Source organism: Myotis lucifugus, unplaced genomic scaffold (genome assembly GCF_000147115.1).
Source record: "Myotis lucifugus unplaced genomic scaffold, Myoluc2.0 scaffold_576, whole genome shotgun sequence".
NCBI lineage: Eukaryota > Metazoa > Chordata > Mammalia > Chiroptera > Vespertilionidae > Myotis > Myotis lucifugus.
In genome coordinates, this window is record NW_005871624.1 from 96,600 (window position 1) to 111,554 (window position 14,955).

Below are 14,955 nucleotides of genomic sequence, written 5' to 3' on the forward strand. Positions count from 1 at the left end.
CGCTCAGTTCCTCTTCCTGGGAAGGCCCTGCCCGTTGCTCACGCCGGTTCCGTGTGTCCCTCGTGACGGCACCCACCACATTGTACTGAAATGCCCTGCCCACTTGTTGGCTCTCTGAGCTAGACTGCGAGCTCCGTGAGGGCAGGGACTCATCCTGCTCCTCTGTGTTCCCAGGGCCCAGCACTGCACAGCATAGTTTGTCAATAAGCTTCATGTCATTTACCTGCATTTGAAGGTTAAGGCTGCCTCTGGGTCTCTAGTCGTTGGCTGTTCCTTGAAGTCGCCCCTGTTCTCCTCAGTGGCCTTGACGCAGAAGCCCGCTGCAGCAAAGTCTGGACCAGGAAGGATGCACAGGGAGGCCCAGACCCGGGCACTGAAGCTGAGCCCACCTGGAAGCAAGCTGTCATTACATCCGGGAGCTCCAGCCTCTTGATCAGGCCTATCCTGGCTCACCGGGCCTTTGCCTGAGGATAGGATGCAGATTTGCAGTCTGTTCCATCCAAGTCTTCGTGATTTTCCCCAGACCCCCATGATATCGGTGTCTACTTGGTGTCTACACTGATTGATCAGTGGGGTCCTGGTGGGCAGGAAGGTAGGGAGCCAGGGGATGGTGCCCAGCTCCGAGGGGGAGGTCTAAGGCCATGTAGCTGGCAGGAGTGAGGTGAGAATCACTGCGGAGGGGGCAGCACCTCTCAAGTCCTAGTGGGCAGGAAAGGGCAGACAAATGGGAGGCGAGTCAGAGAACTAAAGTTAGGGGTGAGACAACCAAGAAAGGACCCAGGTCAGCTTCGAGGAGGGAGCGGAGGCCAGTCGCCAAGTGTTGAACCCCTGTCTAACTTGTGCTGTTGGGGAGAGCTGGGTGGCTCCCAGGGGCCACTCAGGCTAAATACGCATCTCCCCACGGAACCTGGAGCCCCTCCAGGAGAGGGACCGTCGCTTTTCGCATTTGTGTCCCTGGATTACAGAATGAATCCCACGTCCTTTCGTGCAGTCAGCATTTAAGGGAGGCGTTCTCTCCCCTGGATGCTACTCCTCCTCCTAATAAAAATCGGTATCATTTGTGGAGCTTTTACCATGTACCAGGCACTGTGCTAATGCTTCCCTTCCATCATCCCTAGGATGTCAGGCCCACGAGAGCAGGAGCAGGGCCTGCTCTGACTCACCATTGCCTTCCCAGGGCCTAGCAACAGCCTGACACAGAGAGGATGCAAATGCATATTTGTTGAATGGACCCAGAATCCTGCTGAGATAAGAAGCGGAGTCTCAAAATAACAAAGGTTATTTGACTAGTGGGATGGGGAAGTCAGGATTCGAACCCAGGTCTGTCTGACTCCCAAGGTCACAGGCTTAGCCATGCTCTGCTGTCACGGCCATCACCTCTGAGCTCCCTATCCAAGTGTGGCCTGAGAACCAGTGTTGTCAGCACCACCTGGGAGCGTGTTGGAAATTCAGAATCTCAGCTGCACCCCAAAACTATTGAATCAGAATCTGAGTTGTAACAAGACGCCCCAGTGGTTCAGATGCAGTGCCTTAAAATGTGGGAAGCTGGTCTCCCATGGCACGCACTCCCTCCCCCACAGTCCACCCCCACAGCCACTCAGGGGGTCTGTGCCCTTGGCTGACAATCAGCCGCAATCCAAATGCACTTGGCCTTTGGGTCCTTTATCCTTTGCCATGAGACTGCTGGGTGTAATTGTAGTGCTGGCAGCTTTGGCTGTGACTTAAAATTATTACCACCCTACGACCAGAAGCATATTTCCACCTTTTAAATCTTGCATGTCCAGCAGGGCTCTAGCGCCGCAAGGAACACGGTCATGAGAACGGAGAGCTATCTAGCTGGTGGTCTTCCCGTTGAACCGGAGCATCTGGATGGGGTCTCATCCCAGCCAGGGCCCTTCCGGTTCTCTGCTCTTCTGTATCCAATCACGGAGGTTGTGGACTCTCGGCTCAGTCTGTTTATTATGTACAGACAATTTAATCCAATAATTATATTCATAAACAATTCCCCAATGATGGAAGAGGCTCTGCTTGTTTATGTCTTGAAGCTTATGAGTTTGGTCTTTCGAAATAGCTTAAAGAATTGCTTTGTCTAGCAGAAGGAACACAGAAGATGGCTCATGGTTTATTTCACCCAAGTTTCCCCACCCCCCTTCTCTCTCTGATAGAGGCTCCCCAGGTCCCTAGGCCATCGACCCCATGTGTCCCCGGCCTCTCCTAACTCTTGCTCAAGAAGTCAAGTGAGGGGTTTGCTCCAGACTCACCTGACTTGTTTATGGGTTTATCTAAATCAACAGTTCTTTTAAAAAAAATTTTTTTTTATTGATTTCAGAGAGGAAGGGAGAGGAAGAGAGAGATAGAAACATCAATGATGAGAGAATCATTGATTGGCTGCCTCTTGTACGCCCCACACTGGGGATTGAGCCCGCAACCCTGGCAGGTGCCCTGACTGGGAATAGAACCATGACCTCTTGGTTCATAGGTCAACACTCAACCAGTGGGCCATTCTGGCCAGGCTGAATCAACAGTTCTGCTGAATTATACTGCAGAACTCTCCCCAGAGGTCCAGGGCAGCCATGTTGGGACTTACCCCAAGCAATCTGTGTGATGTTAGCTGCATCTGTGTGAGATGAACTAGGAGGCCTGTGGTCACCAAGAAATTGAATGTGAAGTTTGGTTCATGTGTGCATTTTTACAGGGGGAGTCAGTCATTTTCTCAGATTCTCAGTGGAGTCTGTGACCCCTATAAGGTCACTGGTTTCTCCTGCCTCTGAACTTTCAAGACCCACATTTTTTCTCTCCTTATGTTCCAGTTACTAGGATTCTATCTTCTTTGCAAACCTGGGAGCTCCATGCCAGTGCCATTCACGTCAGAGGTTCTGCATTCTGAAGTATAAGACCCTTTTGCAAAGTGCAATAGCCTCCTCACTCCAACTCACAGGAGGGGAGTTGTAATTTCATGTGTTTAGTTTACAGTTATTGCCTGATGCATCCACAGCTTCCCAGACCTCTTAAAACCCCGCCCCTGTCCAGGAACGTATAGCTCACAGGGTGAGATTGGTCATGGGTAATAGGAAATGAAAAGTCCCCAGATATTATCAAGTCCAACGCCCCCATTTCACAGGTGAGGACACTACAGCCACTAAAAAGAGAAGGGACTTGCCTGAGGTCATACACAGAGTGTCTGTCACAGCTGGGGCTAGGAACCAAGTGTTCCGACTGCCCGGATTCCATTGCTGACGCCCACACCCTCTCTGTAGTTTTAGCCACACAGATGTTTTCAAGAAATATTTGTGAAATAAATGAATGAGTATTGGGCAGGGTTAGGATGCCTGTAGAGTTGAAGTTTTCTCTAGTTATCTAAAATAAGTGGATAGTCTTGTTTCTCTCTCTTCTCTCTCTCTCTCTCTCTCTCTCACACACACACACACACACACACACACACACACACACACCCTAGACTGGGTTGATGTAGCAGTTTGAGCCTGGAGGGAAAGATAGAGGTGGTTAAGGGGGATGAGGGGGTGAGGGGGATGAGGGGACTTCTTTTTCTGGAACTTAATGTTAAGAAGCCCTAACTTGCCTTTGTTTAACTCCAACCTCAGTTTACATGGATTAATTTAATCATTATTTATTGAGCAACTTTTAAAAAAATATATTTTATTGATTTTTTACAGAGAGGAAGGGAGAGGGATAGAGAGTTAGAAACATTGATGAGAGGGAAACATCGATCAGCTGCCTCCTGCACACCTCCTACTGGGGATGTGCCGCAACCAAGGTACATGCCCTTGACCAGAATTGAACCTGGGACCTTTCAGTCCGCAGGCCGACGCTCTATCCACTGAGCCAAACCAGTCAGGGCTATTGAGCAACTTTTACGTGTTGAGCACTGCACTGAGGATGTGAGGGTCAGTAAGTCCGAGCATGGCCCTGTCTTCTGGTTGCCCACAGTCTATGAGGTGATGGCTACAAACCTTCACAGGCCATAGAGCCGACGGCTCCACCCTCCTGACTGCAGATCTGACAGGTCTTCACTGAGCCCAGGGAATCCAAGTGGCCAGGATCACTTCCTTCTTGTGGTGGGCACGACTGCATCTGCCATTCCCAGTGCCAGGACCGCAAGGAACGGGGGTCATGCAGTTCAAGGCTTTGCTACACATGGGGAAACCGAGGTCCAGGGCAGCCATGTTGGGACTTACCCCAAGCAATCAGAGAATCGGGGGCCCAACCAGGACCATCGCGTGGATCTCAGAGGTTGGTCCTAAGGGCTGGGTCCAACAAGGGGAGGAGAAGAGGGCACCTGGGGAGGAGGGAGCAGGGAGTAAGGCTGCCCTAGCTTTCCAAAGATCGCTCTGGAGTCAGAGGAGCTGCCTTGGATGTGGGGCCAACGTCAGTCCCCATCACGGAGAAGCTGTCACCTGGCCCAGGCCAGGGATCAATGCTGCCCTCAGGCACCAGAGGCCTGGCAGGAGGAAGAAAAAAAAAAGAATTGTTATCAAATTTACAAAGTCCTTCTATGTACCAAAACATTTATACGTGTTGACCCTGTCAATGAGAAAATTGCTGCTGGCCTTCCTCAAAGAGTCGTGAGGATCAAATAATAATAACTATTGTTATAACAATAACAGCAGCAGCCATTCATTTGCGTGGGAACGTGTGCTGAAGACAGAGTTGTGAGCCAGCAAGCAACCAGACGCACTAGCCTGAGCCAGAGTATCCATCCCGGCCTCACAGTGAGGGAGTGGCTCCACAGAGAAGGGGCGTGCTCCAGGCCCCTCAGCGGGCTGGCAGGGGGTGGATTGAGACTTGGTTCCTCCTGCCCACAGTTCAGGGCCTTTCCTGATGCCACCTTGGCTCTGTAGGCAGCCCCCAAGAGGGCGAGCACAGCCTTGAACTTCCAGGGGAGCCTCCACCCTCTCTGACTCTCAGGGTGCAGCACCCCCAGGGCTGTGCATGCGCTCCCTGCCCCACAGGCCAAGGTGGCACCTCAGGCCTGGATGTCACCGGACCTGAAGCCAGTGCATTTCTGCCTGGCGGAGTCCTGCTGGCAGCTCCGGGACCAGTGATGTCCCCAGTGCTCCTGAGATGAACGTAGGCGATAGCCAGGGATGGCGCTGAATACGGAATCACTTAATGAGAAAGAGATGACAAGTTCAGTTATATTTTCAGTCCTTCACATCATATCATTTTAATTTGCTGCTAGCATGTCTTTAATACCATTCTAAGCCTTGCTTGTGTGTGTGTATTAAAAAAAGATGTGTGTTTTGTTGTGTGTGTGTTTTTTTAAAGCAGGCCTTGGGCTTGGAGCCTTTGGCAGGCAACAGTATCTAGTTAGAATTTAATAACATTGTTTTTATTGTATTTATTTTTACTTTTAGCTCCTATTTATGGCAGGTGAGACTGGTTTTCCATTTGCAGGAGTGATATAAAGTTTCCATTCTAAAGACATTTATTTAGGTTAAAAAGAGTCTATTTAAAGAAAAATACTAAATGAATAATAATACAGGTGGCAGGCAGACATCGCCTAGGTGGTACAGCGAGTCCTGAAATTTGGGAAACATTGATATATGCTGTCGTGGAACAAAAAAGTCATGGATTCTCAGAATCAGACACCATTGCATGTTGGAAGCCCAGGATTCTAGAATCCCAGAACAGAATCTTAGCACCATCAACCCTAAAACGAATAATTTAACATATGAGATGCTATGAAGCATTGTCTCTCAGGAAATATTAGCATGTGGGGGGAAAGCCTTGAAGCCATCTGTCTGTTCAATCCCCTCATTTTGATGTGGGGAGACTGAGGCTCCAGGAGATTAAGGATAGAAAGAAATAACATGCGAAAGAGCCTTATAAAATGTAATGTGTTCTTCAAATGTTAGGGGTATTTATAAAAGGCTCCTCCCCGCCCCCCTGCAAAGTTACTGGGTTTTCTAGGAGAGAACTGGGACCAACGTCAGCTTTCTTGACTCCTGTCCCTGCAGCTGTTGCTTTCTTGGCACCCCACCCCCACCCCACCCTCAGCTATGACGAGGCCCTTGAGGCTCCCCTGGCCCAGGCCCAGCCTCTGCCGGGAGTTGTGGGGACATCTGCAGAGGGAGGGGAGGTGGAGGGTCCCACCTGCAAAACCAGCATGTTGCCAGAAGGCCTCCAAGGGAAAACCCATTTTATGATTCTAACTTTCCGTGTTCCTCTGGGGGTCTCAGTTTCTGGTTCCGTTCAATAGTCGGGAACCTAACCACTGCTCTTCCTGACCCCCAGGGATGTAAGCATAATTCCTGGGTCTTATTTGTAAAGAGCGTCGGGGTCCATCCCTGGGGCATCTGGCGACTGTCAGTGGGGACAGGACATTAGGCAAGACAAGGCCTTGAGAGCTGTTGAGGTGACGAAGGGAAAGGGATCCATCACCCTGTCGGGAAAGACCCCAACGCCCCAGCTTCATTTCTCCACGTGCCTGGAATTGACGGGATTGCCTTGGCCAGGGGCCCACTGCCCTGAACGTTGGGGATACAAGGTGTGGCGACGGGCTGGACCCTTTGGGAAGGTCAGCGATGCTGCTCTGACCTGGTACCTCTGGGTACCCAACTTTCAGAATGGCTACCTAGCTACTGGCACAAAGTGTGGCCCATCCAGGTCCCAGTCCTTCTTCACACAGCGGGGAGAAGGGGCCTCTGGCAGGGGTGGGGGGGGCAGCAATTCTCTCCAACCACACAGCCAATGGCCCCTTTCTCCTGATGCCCAGACCTAAGGGAGCTCCTTGGATGACCAGAGCTGCCCCTTCTCATGGTAGGCACCTCATTCATCTGCCAGGCCCAACTTTTCACACCCACTTCTGAAGTGTGTTCTCTCTCCCTCTGCCCCAAGAACCGTTTCATGTGGCTCATGGGAGGGGAAATACCGTGGGCAGTTGCTCCTCTGTAGCTGGCCGGCTCGGGGGTGGGGGTGGGGGAGAGCAGCCCCCTCTTCCTGAGGTGGCCCGCAGTCCACCTCCTGGGTGCCAGGGGCCCTGGGTGTGCAGTCATGTGGATTCCTGAGTAAGTTCCCGGCGGCCCAGCGGCAGCCCCCACCACCACGGCTGACCCTTCCCGGCCCACCATGCTCCAGGCAGGCGCCGGAGGAGGAGGAAAAAAAGGACCACTTCTCTCGCCGCCGGGGCTCCAAAGCATCTAAGCCATTCTCTCCACATTAATCATGGAAAAGACAGCATGCTCCGGCCTGGGAGGGAGAAAGCGGCTTTTTCATCTGTCTGGCTACGCGGGTCTCGACACCAAAGTTCAGTCCTGGCTAAGCTCTCGCTCTTGACAGCTGTCCCGCCGCCTCCCACCCATCTCAGCCTCTTCCACCCACACCCGCAAAGGATAACAGGATTAAGTCAATTTCGCTTTTCTGAGAAAACGCTCGAGAGCCTGTCCTGTCCGCCGGGCCGTGGAGGCCAGCTCACGGCTCCTTGGCACCCACCCGCGGGCTCCCGTCCTCCCTGGCCATTACCCTGGGCTGGGACTGTTAAGTATTTCCTCATTAAAGCCCTGGCAGCTCGGCTCAGGTCTGCGAGCCAACAGCAATAGTTACAACTGCCCTGGAATGTTTGGACAGATTTCTGCAGTTACGAGTTTATGATGTTGAAAGGTTTTATAGACAGGGGACTGTGTTGGTGTTAAGGGAGTCCATGTCTCTGGGGGCCCCAAGTCTGCTGTCTTAAGATCCTAGCGGCAGGAGGAGGAGGGGAGGGGGCCAGAGGAGCCAGGGAGGCCAACCCAGGAGCAAGAAGAAAGAGCCAGACCGCCGAGGGATCTGCCGAGTGAGGGACGTGAGAGGGGCACCCAGAGTCACTTTTGCCTCCAAACGAGGAAATGCAAACTCCGCAGAAGGAGAGCATCGGAGCCTGAGCTCCTCTGGCAGCCAAAGGGACCGCCGTCAGATCTTCGTTGTCTTCTGTCCCCAAATCTGCAACCCTCAGAGAGGAGTCCAGCGTGGGCTTCGAAGGGGAAGGGACCTCCTCTCCAAACCGCATGCAAATTGCTGCGGGTCTGTGCTTTTTTGGGGAGAGGACCCCTAAATTGCATCATATTTGAAAAGGCAGCTGTGACCAGGACTACTGAGTTATACCTACCCTCTCATTGTGTTTCGAGGCAAACTGAGGCCCATTCTAGTCATTCATTCGCTCATTCATCAAGTATTTTTCCAACTTAGAATTCCGAAGGGCAGGCCCAGCACACTTGTCACTATACCACTCTCTCCCAGGCTCTCCCCAGGCTGTCCTGCTTCACTCCTTTTCTGCTCTCTTGTGTGGAAAAGGAGGAAATGCAAGAAAGATCTTGGTGGGTGGGCTTGTCTCCTTGACCATTGCAGCAATTGAGACGTAGGTCATTCTACATGAAAAGACCCTGCTGTAACATCAGGCACAGAAGGGAAAGGAGTTTGCTCAAGGCCACACAGCACGGCAGTGAAGGAAGTAGACTTAGTTTCCCTCCCAGGCCGAGGGTCTCTCCACTGATTCTCATGCTATGCTTTATCATACACACTCTGGCCCTGACAGTTAGGCATAGGCCAGGGCCAGGCCAGTGTCCCAAAGGGGGGTGGGTAGGGGTCTAGAGTCGGAGAGAATGACAGACAAAGAGGAACCAAGTGGAAGGGAAGAGAAGCTCAGAGAATGGCCAGGAAACTCCATGATCCTTCCCTGTTGTACAGGTAAAACCACTAGAACACAGCAAAGCATTGACTTCTCTTCTATTTTAAAGAAATGCATACTTATGTTAAAATTAGTTATACATAAAAGTAGAAAAAATTCATCTATGATCTCACCCCCCAAACATAGCCATTGATGAATAATCTGGTACATTGTAGACGGTGGCTGTGCTTTCTCTGTTTAACTGAACTGCACCATCTAAAGCAGTGGTTCTCAACCTTCTGGCCCTTTAAATACAGTTCCTCAGGTTGTGACCCAACCATAAAATTATTTTCGTTGCTACTTCATAACTGTAATGTTGCTACTGTTATGAATCATAATGTAAATATCTGATATGCAGGATGGTCTTAGGTGACCCCTGTGAAAGGGTTGTTCGACCGCCAAAGGGGTCGTGACCCACACGTTGAGAACCGCTGCTCTAAAGGAAAGCAGCAGCACAGAAAGGCTAGGCGGCAGGGGTGTGTGTGGGTGTGTGACCTGGGCAGTTGCACAGAGCCCTGAACTTAGAGGGGCTCATGCTTGGCTGAATGCTCGGTGGTCACCGCTTTGAAATTCTTAATAATGTTTGAACCAGGGATTCCAACATTGTCACTGTGCCCTGGGCCTGCACATCATGCGGCCGGTCATGGCAGGTGGTCCGGGTGAGCACTCAGCCCTGTCTCGACTCCCTGTGTGACCTTGTGCATGACTTCACCCTGGGGTGCCCCTGTTTCCCGGGGTGTCAGATGGGGAGGATTGGAGGGCCTTCCTTGCAGGTTGTCATGAGAAGTAACTGAGGTCGGCTTCTGGGGGAGCCTGTGGGCAAGCGGTGTCCCCTCGGGGCTCTGCGGCTTTGCCCGGTTCCTGCCTTCTCCGAGGAGCAGTCCCTGGCCCTGGGTGTGCGGCGGTCCCTGCCCTTCCCAGTCCAGGCCGGTGCCCCCTCCTCCTAGGAGCTTTCCCAGGATCTGCATCTGCAGAGACCTCCCCTGAACCTCCATGGCACGTGGGCGGTGTCTTAGGAGGCCCGTTTCTACTTCGGGTTGTGATAACGGTGTCCGACTCTTTCCTCCTCCTCAACTTGTACGCTCAGACCTGGGGTTCCACAGGCCAGACATTCCCCCAAATTAAAAACTGAGCTAGGGTTGCCAACTATCTTCTTTTGCCAAAGACATGTGTAAAAGGTTATTGTTTAGAATAGCCACGACCTCCTTAAAGAAAGGATTTTCGACAACCAACAAAGCAGGAAGGACCTAACCACCGAGCAAGAGGCAATCTTTTAAAGGGAATGAAGGGAACTTTAGGACAAACTCCATTGTTGTCCTCTCACGTCACTACTGATCTATGCAATCTTCCCCTGGGACCAGCATCTGGGCCTGTTCCTCATCAGACTCTGCCTCGCTGCCTCGTTCTGCCAAAGAGACCCCGGGCCCTGCTCCCTGCCCCAGCCATGATATTCAAGGGGTTATTTTCTTTTTCACCTTGAAAGAGCAGCAGGGTCCGCGGATTCCAAAAACCGTTATTAATCCTTAAAAAAAATTCCAAGTTCCAACCAAAATGTGGACATGCTTTGAAATGTTTGTAGTGCCTCCCTCTCCCTCTCAGCTTTCAAGAAGTGAGGACTTCAAAGGCCCTTGCCACCGAAATAAACACTGGGGCTGGAGGCAGGAGAGAGAAACACGGGCTCATTGAGTGGAAAAGAAAATTGTATTTTTCTTCTAAAAGGCATCCGGACCCATCACCATGAACATGGCCTCAGGTCTGGAGGACAAACGTTCAGGGGGTTGAGGACAAGGGCTGGGGTGCATGGGGGCTGTGATGACCAGTCCCCTTGTCTGTGTGTGTTCCAAGCTGGGTGACAGTTCTGTGCACAAGGGCTGTCCTCGACTGAGAATTGCTTTACTGGTATCAGTCAAGCTTAGGCGCTCGACTCCCGAGCCCGCTGGCTCCAATCCCAGCACCGTCACCGTGCAGCCGTGTGGATGGAACTGCTCCCTGCCTCGGCTGTACAGTGTAGATTCTCGTTTTATGCAGGCCAGTTAATGCTTGCGTGCTGTGTACAGTGCCTGGGACATGTCAGCACTGGATCCGGGGCAGCTATGGGAATCAGTATTGTTTACAAAAGTGTCTAGAGGGCAGGATGAGTGGTTATCTCATTCCCTTCTCCGAGGTCTTGCCTAAACTTGCAAAGTTCTATGATCCTGGTCGCCTAGTGTCCCTATCCCACTCTCTCAGGACAGGAAATGGCTGGACTTCCGGAAAAGGAGCAGGCGCTTGGCTCAGCCACCTGCTAGGGCCTGTGAAACAGGCCTAACAGGAGAGTCCTCATTGAGGACGCAGGAAGAAGTACTTGTACGGGGTGTGGCGCAGGGAAGACAGGGGCAGCTCAGAGAGAAAGGAGCTGGCCGCCTCTGTGTGCAGAGACTAAAGAGAGGAGCCTGGTGTGGCTGGAGGGGGCAGCGAGGGAGAAAGGGTTCTCAGGGGAACAGGCAGAGGAGGCCTGTCCCTGGGCTGCCATGCTCCAGGCCAGGGAGCCAGCCCAGGTCCACCAGCCTCCCTCCCCAGCCGCCCACGGACCACTGCCTCCGAGAAGCCTTCCTCTAACTCCTCCCCATTCCCGGCCTGTCCCCAGTCCCACTGTCACACGGGGCCTGTCCTCCTTCATGGCATGGACGGCAAGCCTGGTTTACTGTACGAGTTAAGTGTTAACTTGTCTCTTCTTCAGAAGATATAAGAGCCAGGAGGTCAGGGCATCAGGTTCACCTCCATCTCCCTCGGGCTCAGCTCTGTGCTGCTGAGCAGAGCCAGCGGGCAATAAATATTGATCAAACAGACAAATACAAGCTAAAAAGACATAGCTTAGCAACAGCAATGGTGAGAAGGAAAAGGATTTTAGGTGATTTTAGGCTAAATTCATGAATATAGGTAACATTTCCTCCCTCCCTCCCTCCCTTCCCTCTCTCGCTTCCTTCCATAATATATCAAGCACTGACTATGTGCCCAATCCTATGTTAGACGCTGGGGTACCATGTTGAACAAGAGAGAGAAGGTCCCTGATATTATAGGGCTTATAATTTTGTGGGGGAGCCAGGGAGAAAGTAGGCTGACATCAGGTAATGATCATTGTTTTAGGGAAGAACAGTGTCAGGGCTGCATCTGCATGTGGTTCTAGGTGGGGTGGGAGGGGAAGGCTCTGCTGGATGCTGAAGACCCGAGTGGAGTGGGGAGTGCACCACGTGGACACGGGGGAGCGGTGCTCCTGGCGGAGGGCACAGCAGGTGTTGAGACCAGGTGGTGAGGGGCATGTTCCAGACGGGGGTTGTTTGTTGAGCTATAGAAACGCAGACGGGGAGGGCTTTGCTCCCCACCAGCTTCTTCTGCGATGAAGGAGGAAAGAGACCCGAGGAGGGGAAGGAATTTCCCAAGCATGTTGGTGGCAGAGCAGGAAGCAGAACCAGGAGTCCTGGCCTTTGTCTGCGCTCCTGCCCACTGTGCCTGCCCTCCGCCCGTCCTGTCTGGGGCCCGAGTGCCCTAAAGGGCACCGAAGGCTGGACCTCACAGCAGGAAGGCTGCTGGGCCTCTCAGATGTTGCCTAGCCTAACGCCCCCTTGTGCAGATGAGAAGTCGAGGGACCAGAGGCAGAGGGGCCATTCCCCAAGCCACACAGCAATCCTAACCAGCAGCGTTTTACAGGAAACCAGGTCCTTCCGCTTTGAAGCCTGGCAAGGCACGGAGTAGGGAACGGAATCAAAGGCTGCTGGGTGAATGCGTGCATGCAGGCCACCGGCTGAGGGTACAGTGGCCACGATGCACTGCCCGTCCACAGGCCGTGTGTGCAACTTCCCTATGGTGTTGATCGAATCAATATCAACAAATACCTATTCGTGTTTACCATGTGTCAGGCTCCGTGCGCACTGAACTGCCTTGCCATCACCATACAGAATGGCCACCACTCTTCCCACTTTACAGAGAAGGAAACGAATCCTTGGAGAGCCAAGTAACTGAACTAAAGACACCAGGAGAAAGGATGGATTCACAGAGAGAACCCTGAGGATGGCCAGGGTGGAGCGCCGGGGGCCCAGCCTCCAGCGTGTCTAATTAGGGGGGTGCGTAGAAAACCCACCAGTGCAGTAATGCCCCGCTCATGTGGGAGGCCCGAGAGAGAGAACGAGGCCCGAGAGCACGAGGCCCAAGAGCAAGCCTCCTGGTCTGTGTGTGGGATTTCGGGCTGCAAAGCTCCTTCACATCCCGTGCCTGTGTGTGTCTCACAAGAACCTGGCTGAGGGTGGGGCTGCTTTACCTCATCTGACCATGAAGAAGAAGAAGGCATAGGAAAAGGGGAGTGCCCGAGACCGCGCTGGGAGCTGCAGGCAGAGTCCAGGTGTCCCGGTGCCCAGGCCAGGCCTTCCTGATTCCCTCCTCCCACCCTGTGCCCCTGGCCCTGTGGGGAAAGCCAGAGGTCAAGGGCCATGTCTCCTGACTCTGGGTTTTTTGGGTTGAATCCTGTCCCCCAAAAAGATATGTTGAAGTCCTCAGCCTGGTACCTGGAACTGTGACCTTATTTGGAAGTAGAGTCTTGCCGATGGAACCAAGTTATAAATGAGGTCAGCCCGGATGGAGGTGGGGAGCTAACCCAATATGACTGCCAGCCTTATAGGAAGAGAAGACACACACGGAGAACGCCACGTGAAGACACGGACACACACACGGAGAACGCCACGTGAAGACACGGACACACACACAGAGAACGCCACGTAAAGACACGGACACACACACAGAGAACACCTTGGAGGCAGGTAGTGGAGTGATGCACCTGCAAGCCAAGGACCTACGGCCACCACCAGAAGCCAGGAAGAGTCAAGGAAGGATTCTCCCAGGGCCTCAGACGGAGCATGACCCTACGGACACCTTGATAGTGGATATCAAGTCTCCAGAGCTATGAAAGAAAGAACTTCCATTGCTTCAACCCACACAGTTTATGGTACTTTGTTATGGAAGTCCCTGCAAACTAATATACGCGGTATCCAATCTTTCCACTTGTATCCAAAGTAAGCCTCAGGAATAAGGGGGAGGGTCCCAGACCTTCCATGCACAGGCCAGAGGCAAGGCCAAGGCAGAATTCCAAGGAGCAGGGATAATACCGACAGTTTAATGCTTGTAAAGCACACGGTTCTATGTGCTTTACAGATATTGACACATTGAGTCCTCACAACAGCTCTGAGTGGTAGAGTCTGATTGCTATAACCATTTTCGTGCTCCGTTTAATAGTCCGACTGCCATCTCCAGTTACAGAAGAGGAAACTGATTCTCCGAGGGGGGAAGTGACTAGCCCAGGATCACACAGCTGGAAAGAGCAGAGCCCCGATCCAAACACAGGCAGCTGCCTCTCCGCCACGGCACCGGTCATTCCTGCCAGAGAGAAATGCTTAAGCAAAGCCCCAGGACGGGGCACCTCGGGGAAATAGTTTTCTAGGTCGTGAACTCAGGGAAGGCGACACGGTAAAGGTCAGAGCACTCTGCAGGAACACGAAGGCCTGGGCTTGGCCAGTGTCCGAGCAGCCCAGGAATTAAGGCTGTGGGCTCTGAAAAGGGGGCTGCGTCTTCAGCACGACGCTGGACGACAGGCTGCATCCGTCAGAAGAGCCAGGTTATGCTACGGTGAATAAGCAAACTGGAAGGCGTAATGGCTTTAACATCAAGGCTTATTTCTTGCTCGTGTCACATCTTCGCTGTGGCTCCGCTGCGGCCTCTCTCTCTTCTGCACTGTCATCGCTCTGGAACCCAGGCTACGGAAGCCACTCTCTGGAAGAGTGTTGAGGGCCTCACACCAGCCACGGAAGGCTCCAGGCCACGACAGTGTACAGTTCAGACCCAGAACCGGTCCTGTGGCCCCACCTACCACAGAGGGACCAGGCGGTGTCGTCCTCCTCATGCCCGGGAGGCAGACAACCACAGACGCGTGGTGGACAGCACTAATGAGGACCGCAGAGCTAAGCTGCACGGCATGACAGGGAGGCACACAGTGCAAAACTGAGCTCCCTTTCAGTCTCCTCTTAGCTCCCCTATTCTTTCGAGGAGAAAGCCTCAGTTCAGGAGCGCTGACACCTTTCCACACGCGGTCATCGCTCTTGCTGATCCACTGAGAACACCTCGCAGGCTCAGGTCTTTGAAAAGCAACAGCATTTAGTGAGACTTTAGTTCGAATTTACTAACATTATTTCTTTTTTTGTTGCATTTAATTTTACCTTTGTTCAATATGGGCTTTTTATTAATAGTAGTAATAAGAAGTTACCTTTCAG

The 14,955-nt window shown here is 52.5% G+C and overlaps 1 long non-coding RNA gene across 1 annotated transcript in view; it reads right to left on the reverse strand.

The window, feature by feature from the left end:
* Positions 1-3,775: 3,775 nt before the first annotated feature.
* Positions 3,776-14,955, reverse strand: part of LOC111823590 — a 28,053-nt gene continuing 16,873 nt past the window's right edge. Inside the window, exons 3-4 of the long non-coding RNA XR_002826651.1 lie at positions 5,007-5,126; positions 3,776-4,459 (exon numbers count right to left, since the gene is read on the reverse strand). This is a non-coding gene — a long non-coding RNA (uncharacterized LOC111823590). The remainder of the gene's footprint in view (positions 4,460-5,006; positions 5,127-14,955) is intronic.